Source organism: Bufo gargarizans, chromosome 9 (genome assembly GCF_014858855.1).
Source record: "Bufo gargarizans isolate SCDJY-AF-19 chromosome 9, ASM1485885v1, whole genome shotgun sequence".
Lineage (NCBI taxonomy): Eukaryota > Metazoa > Chordata > Amphibia > Anura > Bufonidae > Bufo > Bufo gargarizans.
The window spans coordinates 85,752,670-85,772,206 of record NC_058088.1 but is presented as its reverse complement, the minus strand read 5'-3'; the positions used below and the strand labels follow the sequence as shown (position 1 = coordinate 85,772,206).

Below are 19,537 nucleotides of genomic sequence, written 5' to 3'. Positions count from 1 at the left end.
TCCATCAAATAGTAATGAGCGATGTGTAGCGGATGAGGTTACAGCTCATTCATTTGTAGTCACCGTTAGTCACCCGGCTGCAGGAGCAGAATGAGTCACTCACATTCTGACTGTTTCCTACTGCTTGTAAGTGCGGCAGGCACAGGGCTCGTATTTTATACTCCGGTAGGCAAAAACCAGCATTCAAAGAGGATGCATCAATAACTAAGTGCCCCAAACGACTGCACAATACAGCGTTAGTGTGTCAGCCATACCTGTAAGGCGCAGGTTGAGGATTTCTTGCATTATTATAAGCTTTCACCCAAGATAAAGCGCATCTGAGGAGTTTGCCAGCTGCATATCTTCCTCCATTTCCATTATTATATTACAAATTCCTTAAAGGGGTATTCCCATCTGGTCACGTATGGCATATCAACAGAATATGCCATAAATATCTAATAGGAGCTGGGGGACCCTGCTCTTATCTCAAAAGATGGGCCCCACTGTGAACGGAGAACACACCACACATGCGGAGTTCCTCTCCATTCGCTGCTAAGGAACTTAAAAAAATAAATAAAAATTGAGCCAAAGCAGTGAATAGAATAAGCTATAAGATATAAGTGACCTGCTCTCTATTCACGAGACAGCAGCGGGTCCCAGAGGAGGGACCCAAACCTATGAGACATTTATTGCATCTCATGAATGACAAGATAGCTACTTTAAAGTGGCTTGCCTGTCTTGTATATAGATGCCATAAGGGGTCCCCCTTTTGGGAGCCCATCTACGAGCAAGGATAAAGCAGCTCAAGTTCGGGCAGGCTAGTATTACACGGACAGCCACTCACCTGCAGAGGAGCTGCCCCTGCCAAAGTCAGGGTCTGCCAGGCTCAGAACCTTGATCAAACCTAGGGAGGCATCCTGAAAGAATGGTCCGACAACCTCCTTGAAGCAGATCCGTATCCTCCAGGAATTAAGCCCCCTTTGACACTACACGAAGAGCAGAGCTCACATGCAGAATATGAGAAAAGCACACACTCATCTCCGTGACCAGTCACCGCTCTTCTCCCCAGCGTGGAGTGGTGACACGGAGGCTGATGAATGACATCACAAGCCTGTGCACCTGCTCCATAGCGGAAACTGTGCTGACGTCTAATATGAGGTGTCTGCACAGCGTCCTACGGTGATCAGACTACCACGTCCCCTCATAGGGGCACCGGGTGACAGCATGTTACCATGGCTACCACCAGTCCAGTTAGAGTACTTTCACACTAGCCTTTTTCTTTTTCGGCATAGAGCTCCGTCCTAGGGGCTCAATACCGGAAAAGAACTCATCAGGCATATCCCTATGCATTCTGAATGGAGAGCAATCTGTTCAGGATGTCTTCAGTTCAGTCTTTTTGACTGATCAGGCAAAAGATAAAAGCATGCTACGTTTTATCTCCGGCCAAAAAAAATGAACACTTACCTGAATGCCGGAATCCGGCATTTTTCTCCATAGGAATGTATTAGTGCCAGATGCAGCATTCAAAATACCGGAATGCCAGATCCGTCCTTCCAGTCTGCGCATGCGCAGACCAGTAAGAATTAGAAGAAGAAAAAAAACGGAGTGTGAAAGTAGCCAAAATCGGCAGTGAAACCTAGATTTGGCTACTACTGGCCGACTACTATCCTGTGTGTGTGGCCGGCGTTACTCTCCATGGTCATAGTAGTGAACCAATAAAAGAATTCATAAAGAATGAATGGAGGCAGATATGCCGCACTGTAGATGGCTCCCGCTTACAGCAGCCTGTATTCTGAGACCAGGGAACGGGCTGCCATAAACCGGCAAGTATCTGATGATGGAGGGGAGATCATCTACCAGATCCATATTAATGGATCTAGTAGATCCACTGAAAATACAAATAACAATAAAATTCTTCTTGGTGACCTAGTAATCTGTAGGGAGTGATGTAAGAAAACGGATGCTATTACCACCGCCATATACATACGCCCCATCTCTAGAGGTGCGGGGCGGGTGATGGGACAGATTCTATAAGAGATGAATCTCTGTTCAGCAGAGGCTGAACCGCTTCCCAGAGATGAGGATTCAAGGACAAGTTTAGGGGTCATGGCTCTGTAAGGAAGTGATATTTAAGCAATTGCCTGTGAGGAGCCCTCACCTTCAGGGGCAGGATACAGCAGCCTAGCTGACTGCAAGGATCCTGTCACTCTGTTGCCCATAGCAACAGGCACGGATCGCCAGGGACCCTTCCTCAAAGAGACAATGGCCCCATCTCCCCATCAGGGCGTCACACCCGACAGGACGTCGTCATTGAGCCCGGGACAGAGCTGGCTCCATCACTGCCCGGCTCATAGCCTCCTATTCACACTGCCTGCGCCAAGTCACACAAGCATGCCGCACATTTATCCAGCGTGGAGCATCCTCATCCCAGCCGGGAGTCCCCACAAGCCGGAGAAGCAGGGCTGGAGCAGGCTCATCACTTACCGGAGGACGCTGCTGGTGATGGAGGAGATAACGGCTCCGCTAGAGACTTCTTACTATCTCTCCCGGTCTCAGTATCTCCACAGCCGCCGCCTTCTCCTCAGGTAAATGACCGACAGTAACCTCAAGCTCCGGAAACCCGCCGGTCACGTCATCTGATTCGATAGGGGGCAGCCAATCAGCGCCGCCCAACCATTACCCGCCCTTTTCCTTTTCCATCAGAGGGGGATTCAGTACGCGCAGGCGCAGTGTCTCCTCATCTGCTGCGTGCACAGTGAGCGAGGTGGTCTGCAGAGCTAATGGAGACGCCTGGATCTCTGTGCTGTCACCACATAAAAAGCCAATGCTCGTCCTGGTCTGTTCCAAAGATGGAACAGGATCAAGAGGAGAGAAACCTACCTCAGTTATAAAACGGTCACAGTGCTCTCTAATGAAGAAGGGTTGACAAACTGATAGGGAGGATGTGGATGACTAGGGTGTAATATGAGGTGGCAGACCAGAGCTGGGGCCACAGTGTCTGTGAGGGGTTTACATTATGAGGCTCCGTCCACTGTCCAGGTCCCCTGTTCTGCCCGCCCCGCTCCTCGTGATTGATGCCACGGTCCACCGCATCGTTGACGAAATCCCGCGCCTGCGCCGTCCACTTCTGTATTCGGCGCAGTGAGTGAAGGCCGCTCTCCTGATGCCGACTTCCTCACTGTGACGTAGTCAGCGCAGGCGCAGTGAGGAATCCGGCACCAGGAGCGCATCATTCACTCACTGCACGTGTGCCGAATATAGAAGTAAATGGCGCAGGCGCGGGATTTCGTCTGCGATGCAGGGAACAGAGACATCAATCAAGAGGAGCGGGCGGGCAGAACAGGGGACCTGGGGCTGATACCAAGGTTTCAGGAGCCCAGCCACGTCCACTGTGAAGGAGCCCCGCATCGCCCACATCCTCCTCCGAATCTCCTCCTTGCTCCCCGGCGTTACAAAGTCAGAGTTAGTAATCTAACACATGCCAGCTGGCACATGCGTAGTTCGTTCCCTGAGGATGATGCCAGCACAGGGAAGGAGCACTATGCCGTCACTGAGGCGTACTCGATTCGAAGGATCCGCATGCAAATCCGCACCAATTGATGCAGATTGACCGCACGGATTTCCCTGCGAACACCTGCAGATCTCAGTGTGCATTTACCCTTAAAGGGGTTGGCCACTTTGCAATATTTTTACTTTACTCACTAATTTTGTCTCTGTTCCTGTAAACTTCAGCAGCTTTCTTCCACATTGTTTCTCCACTGCTAGTTTAGGGACGGGCTGCTGCCAAATTCATGTGTGTAAGGACACTAATTATTGAACGTGTGATTTCCTTTACTGGCACTGACCAGATACCGTAGGTGTAAGCAGTGAGTAAAGAATGAACACGTGTGTAGAGCGTACAATGTGTTTAGTCTACAATTTCCTGATGAAAGCAAATACAATAGACAGCCTCAGCACAACATGCAGCCAGGTGGTGACGTGGTGTTTACTACAACCCTAAGTCATCCCATATGTCTTTCTTCTTTTGTCCTACACTCCTTTGTTCTGGTCACAAAAAGAAAAAACACATGACTTGGCTTAATACCATCTGTAACCTGGAAGAGGCAGCTTCTAGTATTTTCTGGCTATCCCATCCCCCTACTATTAGCACATGGGGCTTGCAATACGGACTGTCTGTGAGACAGTCCAATAAGACATCCCTTACACATAACATTTATCTGAAAAGGGTTTTGTTTTCATGTAGGTTGGACCACAGTAGCCCTTTTTACTTAAAGGGGTTATCCAGTGTAAGGGATCATCTCTTTTCAGGGAGGGGTCACACTCACAGATATCTTCGCAGACACGGTTATAATGTCCAAACTCCTGCTTTATTTCAGACACTTCAGCAAAGCACAGGTTACGGAGTCGCAGCTTCAACTTATCACATGTGACATCCACACAAAATAACAAACCCTTGCCCGGCTAGGCTCTAACTAAACACATAAGCATATCCCTGACTCACCTAGAGAGCCCTGTTCACACATGGAACACAAATGTGGATTTCCTTAGCCATACAGTCCAGCAACCTCCAGGCTGTGACACTTCAATACCTTTAGGGGGATTGTGGCCCGGTAGTCCTCCCGACTCTCTGGCCCTGTGATCCTTGTTTCACAGGCGTCACCGCGTCACCCAAAGTTCAGGCTATCGCCTAGCTTCGTGGCCCCTCAGCCAACCGGGCTGAGACCACTCACACAGAGCCTCTGCTCCAGGATCACACACACTTCCCCCAGACTGGCATACTGGGATGTGCTTTATGCCAGCCTGATTACAGCAGGCCTCACCTGCGATCACCTCAGGTAGAAGGGAATACCCCTGCCGGAAGGGTGTGGATTGGCAGATTCCATAGCCAAGCCTACCCTCCAATCCAATTAAAATCCAGCCCAGAATTAATAAACAAAACTTTCTCAGCAAACTATGCTTTGCTGAGACTACTGCAACTTTCTGGATTTTAGTTGTCTCACCCCTCTGAGGTACCTGAGTGGGACATACATGCCTTCCAGCACTGTTCACATTACCACACCAGGAAATGACGATGATGACCTCTTCTCAGGACAGGTCATGATTATCACATCGACGGGGGTACGAGTTGCGGCAACCCTGACAATCATCTGTTCCAGGAAGCTCACTAAAGCTCCGGTGCCTGTGGCGGGTTCTTGGCAGCTCACCAAGCACAGTGCTGTACATTGTTATTGGTATTATACTTTGCTATTGCAGCTCAGCCCCATTCACTTCAATGGGGCTGACCTGCAACTAGTCCATGTAACCAATGTCCGGTGATGTCACATGTCCTAGGAAGAGGTTGCGGCATTCACGGAGCTTCTGGCCTCTCCTAACAGCTGATCAGCGGGGGTCCCAGGTGTCGAACCCCACCGATCTGATATTGATGACCTGTCCTGAGGATAGGTCATCAATATTATTTCCAGGTTAACCCCTTAAGGCCTCATGCACACGACCGTTGTGTGCATCCGTGGCCGTTGTGCCGTTTTCCGTTTTTTTTCACGGACCCATTGACTTTGAAAATGCACCGTTTGGCAGCCGCATCCGTGAGCCGTGTTTCCTGGCCGTGAAAAAAATATGACCTGTCCTATTTTTTTCACGGCCAACGGTTCACGGGCCCATTCAAGTCAATGGGTCCGTGAAAGAACACGGATGCACACAAGATTGGCATCCGTGTCCGTGATCCGTGGCCGTAGGTTTTAGTTTCATACAGACGGATCCGAAGATCCGTCTGCATAAAAGCTTTTTCAGAGCTGAGTTTTCACTTCGTGAAAACTCAGATCCGACAGTATATTCTAACACAGAGGCGTTCCCATGGTGATGGGACGCTTCTAGTTAGAATACACTACAAACTGTGTACAAGACTGCCCCCTGCTGCCTGGCAGCACCCGATCTCTTACAGGGGGATATGATAGTACAATTAACCCCATCAGGTGCGGCACCTGAAGGGGTTAATTGTACTATCATATCCCCCTGTAAGAGATCAGGGCTGCCAGGCAGCAGGGGGCAGACCCCCCCCCTCCCCAGTTTGAATATCATTGTGCGGCCCCCCCCCTCCCCTGTTGTTAACTCGTTGGTGGCCAGTGTGCGCACCCCCCTCCCTCCCTCTATTGTTTTAATACATTGGGGCCAGTGTGCGCGCGCACCCCCAACCACCCCCCTCCCTCCCTCTATTGTTTTAATACATTGGGGCCAGTGTGCGCACCCCCCCAACCCCCCCCCCTCCCTCCCTCTATTGTTTTAATACATTGGGGCCAGTGTGCGCACCCCCCCAACCCCCCCCCCCCTCCCTCCCTCTATTGTAATAATAGCATTGGGGCCAGTGTGCGCACCCCCCCCCCCCCCCCCCCCCCGATCATCGGTGGCAGCGGAGTAGAAGATTTTCATACTTACCTGGCTGCTGGCTGCTGCGATGTCTGCGTCCGGCCGGGAGCTCCTCCTACTGGTAAGTGACAGCAATGCGCCGCACAGACCTGTCACTTACCAGTAGGAGGAGCTCCCGGCCGGACACAGAGATCGCAGCAGCCAGCAGCCAGGTAAGTATGAATCTTCTACTCCGCTGGCACCGATGATCGGGGGGGGGGGGGGGGGCACACTGGCCCCAATGCTATTACTACAATAGAGGGAGGGAGGGGGGGGGGTTGGGGGGGGCGCGCACACTGGCCCCAATGCTATTATTACAATAGAGGGAGGGAGGGAGGGGGGTGCGCACACTGGCCACCAATGAGTTAAAAACAGGGGGGGGGGTCTGCCCCCTGCTGCCTGGCAGCACCTGCCAGGCAGCAGGGGGCAGTCATGTACACAGTTTTTTTGTATATTCTAACCTGAAGCGTCTCCATCACCATGGGAACGCCTCTGTGTTAGAATATACTGTCGGAAATGAGTTTCACGATGTAGCTCATATCCGACAGTATATTCTAACATAGAGGCGTTCCCATGGTGATGGGGACGCTACAAGTTAAAATATACCATCGGATTGGAGAAAACTCCAATCCGATGGTATAACAGAACTCCAGACTTTACATTGAAAGTCAATGGGGACGGATCCGTTTGAAATGGCACCATATTGTGTCAACATCAAACGGATCCGTCCCCATTGACTTGCATTGTAATTCAGGACGGATCCGTTTGGCTCCGCACGGCCAGGCGGACACCAAAATGACTTTTTTTTTCATGTCCGTGGATCCTCCAAAAATCAAGGAAGACCCACGGACGGAAAAACGGTCACGGATCACGGACCCACGGACCCCGTTTTTGCGGGCCGTGAAAAAAAACTGTCGTGTGCATGAGGCCTAAAGTTGTAATTTACATAGTAACATATGCAGAGAATTGGCCGGATGAAAACTGTTGCGCTCAGTGCTGGAATGAGAAATCCGTCAGGCTGTTCCCTAGTGCTAGTGTAAAAATAGCCTTATTTTTCTGTTCTGATGGATCAGAAGAACGGAAAATCAAATGGTAATGTGAACTCAGCCTATGCTGTTTGCTGACGTCATGACTCTGCATTACGTGGCTACTGGATCTAAACTCCTTCCTTAATGTCGGCTCCTCACTTGAAGAGGTTCACACTTACAGCCCAGTGACGCCCTCATGCCACTTGTTCAGTTCTGATGACATCACAGCAGGGGTTGCGCGCCCAGTGACGCCCTCATGCCACTTGTTCAGTTCTGATGACATCACAGCAGGGTTTGCACTCCCAGTCTTGCCCTCATGCCACTTGTTCAGTTCTGATGACATCACAGCAGGGGTTGCGCGCCCAGTGACGCCCTCATGCCACTTGTTCGGTTCTGATGACATCACAGCAGGGTTTGCACTCCCAGTCACGCCCTCATGCCATTTGTTCAGTTCTGATGACATCAAAGCAGGGTTTGCGCGCTCACTGCAATACACTTTGCAGCCGTTGGCCTGTTCTGCTACAATGTCATCATGTGCAGGGCGCTGGAAGTCTTGCGGCAATGTCCTTCTCTTTCCACTGGCATCATAATGGCATTGCAGCAGAGCAGCCTGATGGCCGCGAAGTGTGTTTCAGTGAGGGCGCGATATCATCAGAACTGAACAAGTATAGTGAGGGCGCTTTACTTAAAAGGTGAAAATGGCCTTTTGCATCTGACTGTTAGTATCCCCAAACATTTCTAAAAAAGGTTTAAAGCATAAACATAATTTTCATTTAGGGAATAAGAGGAAGTAAGATAGTATTTCCGCACACACAGTCTACACTGTGCATTTGTGTTTTATTGTTGAGCAGAACTATGCAAAAAAGATACAAATAATACATTTGCATGATGTTTTCTTATGCAAAAATACTGTACTCTGTATTTTAATTTAAAGATGTTGTCAACCTTCTGGTTATTGTTGACCAATGTGTTTGTGAGATAATTATATGACACTTACTAATACATCCTTTGTTGAAATGCTGCTCTTTATTCCATCTTTTATAAGGTATGTCCCCTAGTTTACAAATATATAGCGAAGAAGGACCGGCACTCACTTTCTTGATGATATGAAGAGATGTTTATTCAAGGCACAATTGTATCATCAGTGACTACTGTCGGCTCAAGCCTGAGCCTTTTTCAAACTGCTAAATTTGGAAAAAGGCTCAGGCTTGAGCCGAAACTAGTCACTGATGGTTCTATTATGCCTTGAATAAACGTCTCTTCATATCATAAAGAAAGCGAGTGCCGGTCCTTCTTCGCTATATACTAGTGGGACGGGGACGCCTTCCCTGGACACATGCAAACTACAGTGCCGACCCATCTTCTTTAAATACCCTTGTTTACAAAGTCTTTTGTGCTGTCCATACAGCGGTCCTGTCCATAAAATGGCTGCTAATTGGCGGTTATGTAACCAGGCAAATCACCTCCATGTGATGTCTCCTCCATTCAAACAGATTGCACCTACACTAAACTCCAAATAGAACTAGTACAGATGACAGGTGCAGTGTATTTGAATGGAGGAGACATCACATGGAGGTGATTTGCCTGATCACAAGACTCTCCATCAGCGGCCATCTTATGGACAGGACCTCTTTGTGGACAGCACAAAAGACCTTGTAAACAAGGGGGCATACCTGATAAAATATAGAATATGGTGCACACAAATATTAGTAATATTAGTAAGTGCCATATAATCATCTCACATACAAAACTGGTCAACAATAACCAGAAAGTGGCCAATCCCTTTAAGTGCACGACCATACCAGTTTTAATAGTAACAACCCATCCTTCATCCCTCTTTATTTGACATCTAAGGCTGGGTTTATATAATATTTTTGCCCTACGTTTAATGTATACATTTGGGAAAAAAGGATGCAAAAGCATAGTACACTACAACTACACGTTTCCATCCTTCAAAAAAATATATACCTTAATGAATACTTTTTTTACAATGGAATTCAATGGCAATGGATGTCACTGTATGGTATCCGTCGGAGGTATCCATTTACCGTAAATGTTTTTTGTATACAATGTAAGGCAAAAACATGATGTGAACCCAGCCTAAGCTGTATGGAATAATGATTTGGATGGGTAAATGAATCAGCCTAGTGTAAACCTTAAGGTTCTTGCATACAAATCCTATCAAATTTTATACTATGCCTTGAACCCTAGTCTTTTTTAGTCCTTATGTACATGGCAGCATACAAGTCCTGACACAGACTGGCTCCAATCCAGTCAATTCTGATCGCCAGACCTAAGTGAAAGAAGAAGGAACTAGGTCCTAACAAGGGCCAGATCTGCTATGTTCGAGAGTCTATTTAAGCCTTTTAAGGGTACTTTCACACTTGCAACAGGGGATTCCGGCAGGTAGTTCCGTCGCCAGGACTTCCTGCCGGATGAGACGGATCCGGATGCGGATCCGTCTCACAAATGCATTGCAATACCGGATCCGTCATCCGGAAAAACAGATCCGGTATTTATTTTTTTCAAATTTTTAAAGGTCAGCGCATGCGCAGATTGGGAAAACAGATCTGGTTTTACGGAACACTAAGTACCCGGATCCGGCATTAATACATTTTAATGGAAATTAATGCCAGATCCAGCATTCCGGCAAGTGTTCAGGATTTTTGACGGTGAGAAAACTGCAGCATGCAGGCGCTCTGAGAGAAGGACGCTCACTTCCTCAGCACTTCCTCAGTGCGCCTGCGCCGATGACGTCTTCTCTTTCAGGTTTAGAGGTGACGTCATCGGCGCAGGCGCACTGAGGGAGTGCTGAGGAAGCGAGCGTCCTTCTCTCAGAGCGCCTGCGCCGAATGAGGTGCAGGCGCGGGATTTGAATTGCAGACAGGGCCAGCCGGAGGAGGAGAGCGCTCGCTGGCCCTGTTAATCAGCAGGAGGAGGGGGCGTTTTTTTTAAAGGCGGATGCGGCGGCTACCAGCAAGTAACCGCCCTACTTGCTGGTAAAGAGGTAATTTACATATTATAAAAGTGCCTTTTTTAAAGAAACTAAGCCACAGAACAGGGTAAGAGCCCTATATATTGAAAAATCGCTGTATAAGGATTTTAATTAGCCTTAAAAAAAAAGAAGACTTTTGGGGGGTGACAGAAGCCCTTTAACAATGCACATTTATATATTAAGGGAGAATTTTTGATTTTTATTAGGAAATGTTCTTTACAATTCGTTCTCTTCTTGATAGAGTGCTATTTTTAAAAGTCTCCCTGTACAGAGAACATACCTTCCTGAATTGTCCCCTCATAAACAATTCTGCTATAAGAGGACCTTGATATGAACGACATGATTGTTTTCTTCTCTTACAGAAAGCTAGTTGCACGCAAGATTATGATACTTCTCATTGTCAGTGTTATAGGCTTTGTCAGTCATTCCAGTAGATAAACCTTGTTTTGTGTGATATAGTCTTTATTCCGACAGGCACACGGAAGGTTAAGGATTCCTCAAATTCTTTTATGACATAGCCTTTGGCTGTATGAGATAAACCAGTAACATACAAAGTATACAGGAGTTACAGTGTCCTATTTAGGGCTCTAGATAGATAAACCATAGAGAAATATGTAATGTGGAAATTCTTTGTACATTTGAATAAAGCTGATACAGACACAACACAATGACAGATATAAGCTTGTTATAGAAAGACAGTGGAAAGTCAGGCTGATTGTAAAATCCAGTATGGTACATTGATTTTTATTGTGTACAGTAGTCCCTCATTGGTTCTAGCATGAACTTTGTATGTTGAAACCATTGTAACTTGAGTAATTGGTTTCAAAGCCCCAAAATGTTATCCAAGATAATAGAAAATGAAGATTTAAGAAAAATAAGAAGATAACTAAGACATAGAAATAAAACAAGTCAAATAACAGTCAGCAACAGTTGCTAACTAGTAACTAAACCAGCTATTTTACCAGAGAAGTGGCCTTGGTTGGTTGGGTCTGAGTCTGAGGCATCGTTTGTTGAGTCTAGAAAAGACCATTGTATGTTGAAAATATTGTATCCTGAGGCCATTGTATCTTGAGGGACAACTGGTATTAATAGACATTCTTATTTAATATTTTATCACAGGGAAGTAAAACTGTTTTATTCACATGTCCAAAGTCAGAAGGAAAAATGAGGAGGGGGATTTCCAAAACATTCAAAGTCTCCATTTGCTCAAGGCTTGGTGATGAAAGGTAGTTGGCATTATTGCCTGGCTTTACTATGTGGTTGCAGCTATACTACAGGCACTTCTACACAGTTGACACAACTGTATGGGCGCTGCTATGAATGGCTTTACTGCATAGGCAACATTTTGTAATTGATATGTAGCTGGCAGTATTGTATTATGTCTGTGAAGGTTCTCATTTATCCAGGTCATGGTATATCTGTAAAGAATAAATCAAGGCAACTGGACGTACTGTAGATTTCTTAAAAACGTTTCACTCGTTCTTCCAACGAGCTTTCTCAGAATTGAGAAAGCTCATTGGAAGAACGAGTGAAACGTTTTCAAGAAAGCTACAGTAAGTCTAGTTGCCTTGATTTATTCTTTACAGATACAGTATTGTATGAGTTTTGATGTTTTGGTAGTTGGAACAACTGTGAGGGTACTGCTATTTGTCTCATATAGGACATTACTATGTACCTGGCAAAATTGTATGGGTCAGTATTATGTAGCTGGCACAAGTATTTGGCATTTAATTTGCTGACAATACTTTGTGGCTTGAGCAATACTTGGCGCTAAAATGGGACAGCTGCAATGTGAAGGTAATACTGTTTGGTACAATTAGGCATGGGCACCTCTCCTAAAACACAGTTATGTCTCGTGGGTAAGACACTCATTTGAATGAGACAGACAGCTGTAATTACACAATGGAGACGGCTTGCAGGCAAACATTGAAGAGGATGCAGCATTTGCGCAAGCACTATAACCCCTTTAAACAGCTGATCCGTGTGGGTGCTGGGAGTTGTACAACCGCCGTTCTGATACTGATGACCTGTCTGGAGATACTGATGACATGTTATTAAACAACCCTTTAATAACATATTTAACCTATATGCCATTACTTCATAATTGGTGGGCAGGGCCAGCGTTGGGGGGGGGGGGGGGCAAAATGGGCAACTCCCCACTCCTTTGGCTAGTCACGATCTAGACCAGACCAGGCTGCCACGCCATCCTTTTCCTAATATATATATATATATATATATATATATATATACAGTATATATATATATATATATATATATACACACACACACTGTCATGTAGTGTCATTGAATGATACTGTTGTGGGGTCCCAGTCAAAGTCTTAGGAGGGCAGACAAAGGCCATGGATAAGGGCCAAGGACGGGGCACAGATAAGGGCCAAGGAGGGGGCACAGATAAGAGCCAAGGACGGGGCACAGATAACGGCCAGGGGGGCAGACAAGGGCCTGGGGGGGACACAGATAAGGTCCAGGGCCCAGGGGCGCAGACAGAGGCCAGGGGGATGCACAGGCCAGGGGGGCAGGGACTGGACACAGATAAGGGCCAGGGCCAAGACAGGGGCCAGGAAGGCACAGCTAGTGGCCTGGGGCCCGGGCCACAGGCCAGGGTGGGATCAGACAAAGGCCACAAGGACACATATAATGGTCAGACACTTCTCTCCTGAAAGAGCCAACCAGCGAGGCACAGTCACAGGGGCCAGGCAGGGCTGCGCAGCTGCGCTGACAAGGGCAACTTGGGCAAGGGGGGCACAGGGGCCACAGGCCAGGGCGGGCACAGACAAAGGAAGCCCACAGGGCCCAGGGCACACATAATGGTTAGCCTCAGCCACTGCTCTACTAAAAGAGCCAACCAGGGATCCTAGGAAGGCACAGTCACAGAGGCCAGGCAGGGCAACTTGGGCAAATGCGGCACAACGGCACCAGGCAGTGGGCACAGACAGGGCACACATGGGCAAGGGGGCACTGACAGAAAGCGGGCACACATACCTGACTGAAAAGTCCAGTGAGTCGTCAGTCACTGATGTGCACTGCCGCTCTGTGCTGCTGTGCTGCTCCTGTGTGTAGGGAGGCATAGTCACAGGGACCAGGCAGGGCAACTTGGGAAAGGGGGGCACAAAGGCAGTGGGCATAGGGCACACATGGGCAAGGGGGGCAGACAGGAAGCGGGCACACATACCTGACTGAAAATCCCAGTGAGTCATCAGTCACTGATGTGCGCTGCCGCTCTGCATTGCTGTGCCGCTCCTCTCCTCCCTGAGCTTTTCTTCCGCCCACCTGCTGCTTCCTCTGGTCATGGTCAGGAGTCGGTGGGCGTGCCAGACTGTGCTGTCTGTGCCTAACTAGAACAGAGCGGGAGGGGCCTGGGAGGGATTGGATGATGTTGATAATGGACGGCTCACACAGGCCCCCAATGTCGCCGGCGCCGCACTGTGAAGGGGCCTGCCTGGCCTGAAAAACTAACTTAAAGGCAGGGCAGCTAAGCTGACTTGATTGACATGCTGCCGGGCGCCGGACCCCTTGTCAGCCCGGGCCCCAAAGCAGCCGCTTCCCCAGTATTTACGCCACTGTCCCACTGTCCCCAAGGGGCCCCCTGCTACAGTGCTGCTGTTGGTGGAAAGCTGAACAGCTGCACTTTACAATGCAGTGTACAGTCTCCTCCCTCACATATAAGAGAAATCATTACCCTAGTGCTGACAGGACCTGCGATAATGTCAGATGCAGGAGGCGGAGCTCAGCAGAGAAGAGGGGATGAAGGACCTGTGATGACCTCACCATCATGTGACCAGAACAGGAGGCGGAGCTCAGAAGTGCAGTAAAGTAATGAAGAAGACCAGCCATGCATGTGAAGAAGTATGGATTCAATGTAAGTGCAAGGGAAATGCTGGGAGTTGTAGGCCTCCCAGCGTTATGTAATATCAGAGTACATTACAAGAAGAGGTATGAGGAGAGGACAACAACTCCCATGTCCAGCTTGTTATGTAATATCAGAGTACATTACAAGAGGAGGTATAAGAGGAGAGGACTACAACGCTCAGCATGTCCAGGCCATTATTATATAATATCAGGGTATATTACAACACCCTGGATATACTAGGAGTTGTATACCTCCTCTTGTAATGTACTCTGATATTACATAACTGCTTGGACATGCTGGGAGTTGTAATATTCTCTTATACCTCCTCTTTTAATGTACTCTGATATAACATAATAACGGCTTGGACATGCTGGGATTTATAATCCCATCCTCTTATATGTCTCCCTGTAATGTGCTCTGATAATAAATAATAATGGCTTAGACATGCTGGGAGTTATAGTCTCCTTCTGGTATACCTCCTGCAGTAATGTGCTCTGAAGTAGGGCCGGGACGATGGATAGGGTAGGGTAGTCATCTGCCTAGGGCCGTCCAACTTCGGAAGCCTCAGGCCGCTAGGCCTCAAGCCTGTGAGGCATTAGAACAGAGCAAGAAGCTGCAGTGACATCACTGCAACCTCCTGCTCTGGGTCTCGCATGATGACGTCATCACATGAGACCCGGAGCAGGAGTGGGGATGTCATCGGGACCGCATGCATCAGGACGCAGCAATACAAGCTACAGATAAAACTGTGGTCTGGGGGGCACTACAGGGGGACATTAGAGCCACTGGGAGCATTATGGTTATATTATTACTACTAGAGTACGGTAGGGGCGTTATTATTATTTGACACAATATGAAGGGCATTACTACTAATTAGGGCTATCTAGGGGAGTATAATCCTATTGGGGGCACCATTACTAATGAGGGAAGTCTGGGTGTATAGTATAGTATAGTGTTTGTGGACATGGGGGGGAGCACAACAGGCACATGTCATGGCAGACAGGATACAAGATACATAGGATATAAACAAATAAGTGTCTAGGCAAGAATCTGGGGATAGAGGTCACCTCCTGACAAATACCTATCAGCTCTCCCTAGACTTCTATGCCCACATTCAGACCCTGAAGGTGGGAATGAATGTGTCCTCGTGCCTAGGCTGAAGATTCCCTAAAATCCCTAATATGGTGAAAGGGGGAAAGAGGCAGCCTGCTCCCTCAGGACCTGGAGGGGGCAGGCGTCTCTCTAACAGCCTAGACACACAACCACAACAATCCTTCCCTATCCCTTCCCTTCCTTTCTTCGAGATTATTTCTTGATCGCAAAAAATCGGCAATGTAATATTAATGTAATGCGCTTGAAATACAGGCGTGGGTCACTATAGCTACATTTTTCAAGCTGCTAGAAGTTTCCTGAGACTCGAGAAAATGGTTGGCACGCCAGAACATTACAACAGCTTTATATGTGGAGTGCTCCAATATATTAATAATATTTTTTGCCGCAATATGTCCAACTTCACATTTTAACAGGTCTGACTACTTATTAGTAATTGGTGTACTAAGTATTGTTGTGAACTTGTGACATCACAGCACTATGTATGTATGTAGCATGCATGTATGGACAGCAGAACCTATCAGCTACACTATATCACGATCTAACCTACACTGACTATCTGTATTAGGCTACTTTCACACTAGCGGCAGGACGGATCTAAAGTACTGCATGTCCGACTTTTTAATCCGACTGCCTCTCACCGCGAACTGCCATGCTGCACCGGAGCTCCGCCCCCGTCCACATTATAGTCAATGGGGACGGAGCGGCAGTCCAGCGGCACGGCGAAATAACGGCAGGACGGTTCCGACAGGGTGAACAGCCTGTCTGATCCATCCTGCCGCTAGTGTGAAAGTAGCCTTATATATATAAGCTAACTAACTATCTAATGTAATGACACTAACTAACACTAACTAATAACACTGCTGTCTCTCTCTCATATCTCCAAAATCCTGCATACAAGGGCTGCTGGGGAGGTTCTTATATAGTAAGGGGTAGGCAACTGTCCTATTGGTTGCTAGGGATGTTGCTAAGCTCAGACAAAGACATTGCAGCCTTCTCATTGGCCCACAAGCAAGAAGGTAGGTTACTGATGAAAAATTAGAAATTACGAATATATATAACTATATTCTAAATATTCGCTAATTCTTGAAGTGTCGATATTCGCTAATAATATTCGCTATTCGAATATTCGAGTCCAACACTAATTGTATACACAGTGCTAGAATACCGGGATGGAGAAAGAAGAGACAATAAAAAAAAATCTCGTTCCTTTACTGGTCGGCCAGCCAGGTGCTTGGCCTGCAGAAGTACCATTCTACTTGAAGCCATCATCTTGAAGTGCCATGTATTTAAGGTCCTGCAGAATAAGGACCCTTTACAGTTGCAAAAGTATAGGCTAGATGGGACTAAGCGCTAACCACCAGGTGGCCGGAAAACAGGTCGGTGGGCCTGTGCTGACCCACTCCTGTTGGTCAGTGCTTAGTCCCATCTCGTCTATACTTGTTTTATGGTGACCATTACGGGGCCTTTTTCTGCAGGGCCGTAAATACACAGCACTTCAGGTTGATGGTTTCAAGTAGAATCATGTTGCTGCAGGCCAAGGACCTTAGTAATGGGAGAACCCTCTTAATGATTACTCAGTGTAGAAGGATTATTCATCTGTTTGCTAATGTCTAAAAATGTCTGCTTGTGAATGGGAACATTCTCGGTCACATCCAGAAACTGAAAACCCATAAACACCCCATCCTTCACAGAGATAAGAGACAGTTACTATTGTATCAGGTCTAGGCAATCCTTGAGCTAATCAGCCTTGACTCTCCAGTCTGGTACACCACATTGAGAAATGGAAATTCCCTAGGCTAATTTTACACAACTGTAATATGGTGATATTTTAGCATCAAGGACATAATGATTAAAGTTTCTAGGAGGGGATGGGAGGCCAGCAGCACCGGATTCCTAGATAAATTCAGATTTCAACCTGCATTCGACCTCCATGGCAGAGCAGAGAGCTGTTGGTCCCCTGTGCCACCATTTAGTCTTCTGAGCAACAGGTGACATTGGGCCTGTACTTATAAGAGAATCAGGAGCACGCATCACCAGCATCCTGGCACAGAAATCTATCTTGGAGGTAGGGGTAGCAAATTAAGTTTTGCTATGGGGCCCTGTGAGATCCATGTATGCCTCTGACTTTTATCATATGGATCCTAAATGGGGCACTATTACTGTTTGGGGGCACTAAGAGAGTCATGGTTATTGTTCTGCGACACTAATAGGACCACAGTTACTGCTTAGGGCTAAAGGGGCCATATTGCTGTGTTTACTCTGGAGCGAATATTGCTAAAGGGGCAATATTGCTCCTTACTCTGGAGCGAAAAAGGGAGGCATTATTGCCATCTGAGGCACTTTGGATGGCGAGTTTGTGTAGAGCAGGCATGCTCAACCTGCGGCCCTCCAGCTGTTGCAAAACTACAACTCCCAGCATGCCCAAACAGCCTACAGCTATCAGCATACAGCAGGGCATTGTGGGAGTTGTAGTTTTACAACAGCTGGAGGGCCACAGGTTGAGTATGCCTGATGTAGAGGATGGGTCTGGATGTTCTGCAGAGTGAAGTTATGGCTGGGAGAGGTTTCAATGTATATATTGGGGCAAAGAGGGGTGGCTATAAGCTCCAGAAAAGACACTGGCCCATGCAGCAAGCTAGGCATACCAGGTGTAAAATTTGCCCAGAATTTGCCTATTGTACTCTAGTTACACTCCTGCTTAACAAAACCATAGAAGTCTGAGTGATAAATGTTAAATAAAAGTGAAAACACAACAAAATGCTATTATTATTACTATGATTACTTTTCCCATTAATTTTTATTCAGCAACAAATTATTTTACTACATATTCCTGTAACAACAACATCACTGGACTATGTTAAAGAAGTTGTCCCACAAAAAATATTCTAGAGTCTTCAAACCAGCACCTGGATCTGAATATTTTTGTAATTGCATGTAATTAAAAAAAATTGTATAGCCACAGAGTTATTCAATACAATCTATCTGTATAGCGGCTCCTGCTGTTTTTTTTTTTCTTATTATTTCTTTGTCCGCCTCACTGAGCTGGCCGCACATGCTCAGTTTCGTTCTTCATCTGGCTCCTGAGCTGTCATAGGGAGAGCTGAGACACGCCCCCTGAGCTGTGATAGTGAGAGAGCTGCAGCAGAAGTGACACGCCCCCTTAGATGCAGCAGAAAAGACACTTCCCTTGAGCTGCCAGCTTGATATAAATCTAGCAGAGCAATGAATGGGGAGATCTCTGGATCCATGTGAGGTACAGGGCTGGTTCTAGCTTTATTAGAAATAAATTATTTACTATATGATGTCTGATTTTCATTTTTTGCATTAGTCATGGGATAACCCCTTTAACACAGAAAAAGCCATACTGAGGCCTCATGCTCACGACCATATCCGTTTTGAGGTCCACAAACTGCTGATCCGCAAAATACAGATGCAGTTCGTGTGCCGTCCGCATTTTATTTGTGAACCTATTGTTTTCAATGGGTCCATGGTCTGCATTTTTCACACATAGTATGGGTATAATCTATTTTTTGGGAAGAGAATGGATGACCCGTGTCCCTTCTGCATTTGTATGTCCATTTTGCAAAAGGATAGAACGTGTCCTATACTTGTCTGCAAAATGTGGACTGCAGACCCATTGACTTTAAAAAATGTGGAAGCAACACAGACCACATCCTTATTTTGAGGATCTGCAGTTTATAGACTGAAAAAGGGATACGGTCGTGTGCATGGGGCCTAAATGAAATGCCTTTCTCTGATGGAAATGTGTAGGCAGCTAACATTAAATCATACCTGTAATGCTTGATTTAGCATGATTTTTCTGTAAATCGATGTAAATGAATTATATTACTCACCATATATGCACTTGTCTCATTTCCACCTACGCACGTCTGGTAGCAATCATCTTATGCATAAGAGACTGTGTCATGGAAATCCCAGACAAACCACTAAGTGTTACTTAAAGATTTATATCAAATTATATCTTTATCTATGATCATATGAGTGCAGGACAATAGTCCCGTGGGCGGCCCGATGCGCACAGTATCATAGTAACCTATGATGCTGTGCGCTCCCGTGCGCACGATGTATGCCGCTCCGGGACATATGACCTGCTCACGGACCGTATGTCTTGAAGGGCCTGTCACTTCTCCT

General features: G+C 46.9%; 1 protein-coding gene across 3 annotated transcripts in view; it reads right to left on the bottom strand.

Moving 5' to 3' along the window:
• The window catches only part of ACSL4 (acyl-CoA synthetase long chain family member 4), a 75,159-nt gene extending 72,575 nt beyond the window's left edge, over nt 1-2,584 (bottom strand). Inside the window, exon 1 of one of the 3 annotated variants that reach the window (XM_044305473.1) lies at nt 2,464-2,584. The gene's annotated coding sequence lies outside the window, so the exon portion shown is untranslated. The remainder of the gene's footprint in view (nt 1-2,463) is intronic. The other 2 variants (XM_044305477.1, XM_044305474.1) reach the window with 2 other exon arrangements.
• Between the last annotated feature and the right edge of the window lie 16,953 nt (nt 2,585-19,537).